Raw genomic sequence first — 8,603 nt, 5'->3', positions numbered from 1 at the left:
TACTTGTTCTATTTTTTTTTTAATATGAATGAAATATCGGGTCAGCTTACATATATATTTTTCTTTTTTAATGTAATTTTGATTAAATGTAACGTTTACAAATATGCATTATGATAGGGTGATATTGTTTACAATTTTTATTGAGACATGTATTTCAACGTCCTGAAAAACAACGTGTAAAGAGGAGAGGAGTGATATGAATGTTAAGAAGACTTTAATGGCCGTTTAGTTTGGTGAATTGAGTTGAGATGTGATTTTATGTGAGAATTTTTTATTGTAATAAAAAAGTTAAATATGACTGTTTCTGAGAATTTTTTACTGTAGCAAAACTCAAATTCTAAACTCAAAACGGTGCATGTGGAATATTTTGGTACTTGTATGATTAACATGAAGTAAATGGTAAATGAAGATGAGATCATTCTAAAGTGTATTTTTTTAATTGTGGTATCTAATAAACAAATTGATTTTGAGGAATCATAATGCAGGCATAATCCGGCCAGCTTTCAAGACTTTTTAGATGCCTGTGGAATATTTTAGTACTTGTATGATTAACATGTAATGGCAAGGTATACTAGTTCAATTTTTAAAAAAAGGTGTACTATACACTATACAGTTCAAAAATGACCCAAAATTTCTGTTTGAACCCTGTGACCTTTTGGGGAAAGTAAAAGGTACATTCTTCAAAAAAAAAAAAAAAAAAAAAAAAAAAAGGATGGGATGTCATGGCTAGTTGGGTACTGATCAAAATGGCTGGCCCTGGCCCCCTTTTTGGCCATTTCTTAGTGAAAGGCTTTAAGATATTCCAAAGGCAAGGAGGCGTGGACAAATTGTCCAAACAAGTGAGGGAAAACCCAAAATATTATTGTGCTTGTTTTGTGATAGGTTTATATAGTTGTTCCTTGTCTAGGACAGAAACAAATTTCGGATATACATAGCTCTCAGATGTTCCATTGTTTTTCATAGCCCAGATTATATTTAGAGATCATTTGAAAATTTTGTTCCTAATTCAAGCAAGAGGTTACACGCGTGCAATTTTATCCTGTGCAATTGAGTTGCCATCTTTTTGTAGTTATAGAGACATATTATATCGAGTAGTGATACGAATACCAACTTTATTTCCAACTATTTTGTACTAATTATTTGCGTGACATAGAGTTGTCATGTCATGATTTCGTTTGTAGATGCAGTTACTAATTTTTAGTTAGCGTAACAATCTTTTAAATAAATTAATATTAGAATTAGTGTCTCTAATATTATTTTATTATATATTAACGTGGAAAATACCTGAAAATAGATATATGTACTATATATTGTACAAGCTTTATTATTCTCCAAAATATTATGTAAATGTATTTATGTATCACGATGAGAATTGTATTAATTTTGGACAAGTTAATTAATTTACCTGAAAATGCACGAGACCAAATGTCAACAATCACAGTTTTCTCACATGATCTTCCACCTAAATGGCACTACAAAACGACTGCAACATAAAAAGTTAGACTGGCTAAATGTGACCATTTGCGGGGGGAAAAAAAAAAAAGTCACAACTTTTTATATGTGGAAATAAAAATTGCATTCTTCTCACTCGTGAAAGCATTATAAGATGGTAGGAGACAAGGTTATACGAGGGACCTCCATGTTTTACTTTCCCTAACAAGCAGGGTCTCAGTAGACAACGATCTCTATAGTCTATACACAACACGCAAGTCTCTTTGACCAAAATAACCCTTCATAATAGACCAGATGGATGAGTTGGGTAAGCAATTTGGATGCTTGTGCTTGTACGAAGTGAGAAGACGTTGAAAAGGAAAAGAAAAAACACAGCACCTAACAATGCAATGCACGTTTGGTTCTCATGCATGGTTTAGTTGTCTAAGGAAATGAATGGACATATCCGCGTGTGTGTGTGTGTGTGTGTATATATATATATATATATAGATGTAGACATGGATGTGAAAAGAAGGATAAGTCTCTATCTTGATCAACTTTGTTCATGAGCATTTGTTCTCGTGTGGAGTTTTAGGAGGGCTCCTCTAATTTCTTAAAGAAACGACAATACAGCCTCTGTTCCCCATATCATCCCTTAATCATATGAATTCCAACTTCAAATATATTTGATAGTGATCTCACGGGTGCATGTTTTGGAAACTATTCTAAATTATGATATGAAACTTATATTTGAACAAAGCTTACAGCTAGCAATGGCCCATGTATATTTGATCAGATCGTGAAAGTGTGTGTGTGTGTGTGTATATATGTGTGTGTATGTATGTATGCATAGCAAGAATATTGTCACGGGCTTTACAGTCCAATCTTGTCTTTCTTACTAGTTTCATTCTGAGTTATATGTATATATTATAATGCCTTTGCACGAGTTATATAACAAATGTAATAATTCTTTTAAAACCTTTGATAACACAAGAAAAATGTACTCAAATATGTATCGAAAAAATATTGGACCACTCAGATTATGTGGTCCATCATATATATATATATATATATATATATGTAGACAAAACCTGTCTGCGCTATATATATAGATATAAGTGGAAATTTGAAATTCTGATATAATAGACCAGGCTAGCTAGCTGTTTGACCATCAATTATATGCTTTAGAAATGGTATCCCAAAACTTGTTCCCATGTCCAAATTGTTCAACATTTTCATAACAAATGCCTTAATTAATTAGGTGTAAATCATATTAGGCATATGTATACACAATTAATTAATTAATTAATTAACTGGACAAGGAAAACTCTACGGGCTGCAGGATAATTGATAGGAGTTTGTACTTCGTAGAAATATTAAACTTGGGCAAAAATAAATGTACTTGCTGTCTAGTACGTTGTTTTAAATGTAGAAAATTTGGTGTTGGATCATAAATTTGCGAGTAATCCCTTTTCGTTTCAGTCGCATATCTCTATCTTTAATATTAGTCATCTGCATGCATGCGTCTCTCTCTTTTCATATATATACGTGTATATATAAATTGACATTTTATATAGGGTTGCTAAGAAAATCTTACATTTTATATTCATGCATCAAGTTATTAATTCTATATCTTAGATAAACAAAAATATTGAAATTTGTTATGATATTTTTTTCCTCTCTTATTGGCGATCAAAACCAGCAAAATGAAAAAGACTAGTATACTTGTGGCATGTGGCCTTACCAATATGAAGCTATCTCATTTTGTACAAGCGCTTGTCATCAAGAGATTATACGGGTATAGTTGATGTGGAATCAAGAATTTATGCGAATACGAAAGCCATGAAATATAAATTAGGTAATACTATTCCTTGATCATTAATAAAAGAAAAAAAAATCCATGTATTGTTGTTTTAACTTGGTAATTTTTAGGCTAGCCCTGTTTTTGGTAATTGTCTTATTGATGTGCTAAGCCCACTAAACTACCAGTGATTTCATATTAGTTAAACTGCTGTTTCTCTCAATTTACGGCTTTGATTTTTATGTTTCTAATTTAAGATAAAAATAGAAAGAAAAAATTCATCGAGCGTTAACTCCATCTGCGATATGAAGCTGATTTTGTTTTCTTATCAATTCTTTCATCTTTTTTTTTTTTTACTTTTTTTAATTTTTAAATTACCGTTGCATTGAAATGCCAATTTTAACTTAATCCAGAAGTTGCTCAAAGATATAAATTATGTATTGGAATTCCTAGAGCGTACAGTCTAATTAACTCCGCCATGTTTTCAATCCTTCATTCTTATTTGTCCACCATCTCGTGTTGGTTTCCTTAACTTGATATCATATATGTATAATCTCTCTGTATCTATCCTCAATCCATTAGTATTTTGATAAGCAAGAAATTGTATTAATGACATTCATTTTCTTTGTGTTTGTATTGTACAGAGTAGTTAACAAATCACTGGAAAACATCTCTGTTGTTCTTGGTTTTGAGTGGCCATTCACATAAGGTGAAGTTCGACAGAAGAGAATTGAGTTTAACAAGTTCCACTCAAGCAGTCTATTAACAAATGATGAGATTGCTGCTATTCCAAAAACCATAAGAATTAAGAACCTATTCATGTAACTATCTTGTCCACCATGACTCTTGGCGTTTAGTGATTACAAATACTCAATCACTTTTAATTACAGAGATCGTAAAAAGGTTCTTAAGCTTAAACGTTTTAATGTGCATGATCCTCTATTAGAGGCAAGCACAAAATATACTAATTAAGTGGAGAGCTATTATAACATAGAGGAAGCAACTTAGAATTTCAGAAAAGAAGATCAGTGATTAGAAACTATTATTAAGAAAACATAATATTATTTTTAGAAAATGTGTACAAGGTTCTCTGCCTCTAGCAGGTCGGGAGCTTTGTCTTTATATAGCTGAAGTTGAGTCCCAAACTTTTATAAGATAAGATTCTTATCTAAAAAAAGACAGACATCATTATTACAAGATAAAGCCGACAAGATAAGGTGTAAATATTGTAAATGAGTTGTATTTTGTTTCCAATATTTCATGTTGTAAATCTTATATCATCATGATTCTACAATATAATGCGAGTTTTTAGACTTATACTGCTATCAATGCATACTCTTGAAATATTTAAAGGTCTATTTAGTTCGTTAATTCGAGTTAAAATGTGATTTTATGTGAGAATTTTTTTATTATAGCAAAAAAGTTAGATGTGACTCTTTCTTAGAACTTTTTATTATAGCAAGACTCAAATAGGTGAAATGAACGTGGCTTAAGTTATTTTTTTTTCTTTTTCTAGCAAAAAAAGTAAAATTTTTCTTTTATTATTCTTTTTACATGTTGTTGTTCATATTCTGCATTATAAAAATTTCAATTACAATTCAGTGTGTGCATCGCACATGCCAAAACTAGTATTCTAAATGTGTCAAATCAAAATAGCTTTTTTCTAACCTCTAATATTTTTATTGAAATAATGTTTTTCAAATATTCCTCTATTTAAATAAATTTCTTGCAATATTTTAATAGTCATTTAGTTCGCTGATTCGAGTTTTTAATTTGAGTTGAAATGTGATTTTATGTGAGAGCTTTTTACTGTAGTAAAAAAGTTAGATGTGATTGTTTCTGAGAGCCTTTTACTGTAGTAAAACTCAAATCGGTAAAATGAACGGAGCTAGATACTCATTTTTCAATAATGACCTTTATAAATGCTGAATTTTACTTATTTTTTTACTTGTAACCTTACTAAGTACTATCTTCTCATATGTACTGTTAAATTTGTTTTTCTCTAATGTTTCTCCAACGACTATAATTTGAAATATTCTTGAACTAAAATTAAATAAATAATTTTTTTTTAAATTTCAATTTTTGTTTTTTTTGGGCTTTTGATTTCTCGATTTTTTAAGTTTCGAAATGTGTTTGTTAAATATTTTTTAAAATTATAATATTTTTAATAATACTTAATGCCCTATTAATCTTAATGAGGATTGTATTTGGTTTTTGAAAATTTGTCGTATGAGGGATTGTTTTTGTATTGGTTTTAATATTTTAGGAGATACTTTTATATTTATAGTAAGGTAAAAAGAGAAAAATTGGGATTTTAGAAGAATATATAAATATTTAGAAAAGGTTTTCTAAACTCATTCTCTTTGAGTTAATGTACGTTCGTTTTTACATTACATCCAAGTTATAGTAATAGTTTTTAGTTTTTTAAGCTTTAAATGTTATTTGTTTACTTTTTTCCAGTCACACTATTTTTTGTTGTTGTCATTTTTATCTATATCAGAAGCTTTTCTGGCTCCTAAAAACAACAACTAACATATTAAGGCATATATAGATTTTTTTTATGGATTACATTTTACAAACCTTATTAGGAATTATAAATATAACTTTAGAAAATTTTTTTATTATTAACTTTAAGTGAAAATAACAAATGAGTATTTAGGTGATGTTTGGTAGATGTATTCGTTCCCTGATTCGAATCATGGTTCGTAGTTCGCTACAGTATTTTCTCTCACAAAAAATACACGTAAATCGAAAATGATTCGAGGATGTTTGGTAGAGGAATTCGTTCCCTGATTCGAATAATGATTCATGGTTCGCTACAGTATTTTCTCTCATAAAAAATTCACGTAAATAAAAAATAGTTCAAATCACATACTTTGAATCCTCCAACCAAACGTCCCCATTTCACTTTCTTTTTTAAACTTTATTTTTTTTCATTACTTGATTAAAAGAGAATACTAAATTAAAAAATAACCCATTTAAAATTTAATACTAAATTAAAAAATAAACCATTTAAAATTTAATTATACACGTTCTAACTAGTGTTTACTTAAATTTGACTTCACGGCTTCTTGGTTTGAAAATTTGGGCAACGACTGTTTATGAGTGTTAAACTTTGCAGAGAGAATGGCAGCCTTTGCCAAGAAAAAACAATTGAAAAAGCAAGAAAGAGGCAGAACAAAACAGCCTTTTTGGATCTTTTTACTTGTTTCATATATATATATATATGTATATATATTTGATAAAAAAGCCTTTACGTTACTTGTTTAATTAAGACATCATTTATTTTATTAATTTAAATTTAAAATTTAAATTTAAATTTTAAATTTTATTATAGTAAAAAAATTTTAAAATTAATTTAATTTAATTTTTTTATTACAGTAAAAAATTTCATATAAAATTATATTTTAATTCGAATTAAAAACTCTAATAAATAAATTAAATTTAAATTAAAAATTTAAATTAACAAACTAAACGACTCCAAATTGAGAGCATCTTACTAACCAGCACTTCAATATAAAGCGTTCAATAACATATATAGATATATATATATATATAATATAAAAAGGCTCGATATTTTTTTTTTAGTAATTCAGTAGTTAAAAAAAAAGCGGGTGAACTATGCAAGTTTGGTTGAGCATTCAAATTGATTTTTTTTCCCCTGAATATCAAACTTCATTAAGCTAAACGACAAGGAAAAGTTCAAGTGAATTAAACTCCATCAATTGAATTAAATCAAATCCATCACATCCAAAAACTACTTTTATTATTAGAAAAAACGACTTTTATTAAAAAAATCTAAATATTATTCTCTTTTTATATATCTATTAATCTTATGTTTTGTTCAATCTTCATCTTTTAACATTGGCTTCCTCTCACACACTTGACACTAAAAACGTAAACAAATACCGAAAACGTTAAAATTAAGATTAAGGTCCCTACACCGATTTAAATTTATAATTTACGTTTTATTATAATAAAAAGTTTTCAAAAATAGTTATATTTAACTTTTTTATTACAATAAAAAACTCATATAAAGTCACGTCTCAACTCAAATTAAAAACTCGAATCAGCGAACTAAACGGGTCATAAATTCATTTTAAGACTTAGTTCCTTTTTTACTTGAACTTTTGGCAGCCTAGATTAATTTTCCATGAGAAGCAAATATTGTTTTTATTTTTATTTTTTATTTTTGCAATTATTTAAGAATTGCATATTCTTTGTGGGTTGGGCTTTGGAAGATTTTGGCCGCTCACATCTGGTTGTCGTTTGGGTTAGGTTCCCCCTCGAGAGTTGCATTGTAGTATGTCTGGTGTATACACTGCAAAGGCGTCGTGGAGAAACCCAATTCTTGGGCCCATCATTCAGAACGCTGTCGTTTACGATCTGGTTCCACACAACCGAACAACGCTTGGACGGCTGAGATTCAATCAAGACAGCCCAAAAGGCAATCAAAGTGTGGCCCCATTTAAGTGCCTTTGGGATGCGTGACTTTCTCTGAGAAGTTTACGGAAACTCGCGTGCGGACATTTTCATTTTTCGGAATAATGAAAAAAAAGAATACTCCTTTATTTATTTTTCCTTTTTCCAAAAGCTTTTGGTAATTCCGAGCCATTTTTATAATTTTCAAACAATTGTTATAAATTCGTTGTAATTGAAGTCTAATTAAAAACTTCGTTAATTTTATCTCTGAGATTCGGTCACATGTGCCTCACATGACCCTTTAATGAGGGTAGAGGTGTCTTCTTAACTTTCATATATATTATGTTGTTTTTTAAAAAAAAAAAAACTTAATTTAAGTTTTTTTTTATTAAAAAAAACATAATAGTAAAATTTATAGAAATGAAAAAGACACCCCTATCCTCATTAACGAGTCACGTGAGGCGCACTCGACTGAATCTCAGAGGAAAAATTAACAGAGTTTTTAATTGAACCTCAATTGCAATGAATTTGCAACGTTAGGGACCCAATTAAAAAAAAAGTTTAGGGACGACATTGCAAATTCTGAAAAGTTAAGGAAGAGGATTCCATGTAAAAAAAAAAAAAAAAACCTTGGGTGCGTTTGGAATTGGTTCCAAAATGATTTTGTTTTCTGTTTAAAAATAGAAATGAAAACGTTTTCGTTTTCATTTTGGAATTATTTCTCAAACTGCGTTTGGTAGTTTTATTCAGAGATTGATTTCAGTTTTAAAAAAAATTAAAACTACGTTTGGTGGTTTAATTTTTAAAAACATGTAATAATATTTAAAATAATAATATATTAAATAAACATGATTATATATGTATATATATATATATACACACATGAACCAGAGGAAATGGGAAGAAGAGTGGACGCAGTCGAAGAAGAGCGGCGGCGACGGTGGAGGGG

Source organism: Morus notabilis, unplaced genomic scaffold (assembly GCF_000414095.1).
Source record: "Morus notabilis unplaced genomic scaffold, ASM41409v2 Scaffold695, whole genome shotgun sequence".
NCBI classification, from domain to species: Eukaryota; Viridiplantae; Streptophyta; class Magnoliopsida; order Rosales; family Moraceae; genus Morus; species Morus notabilis.
The sequence above is the reverse complement of the archived record's forward strand: the minus strand, read 5'-3'. Positions refer to the sequence as shown.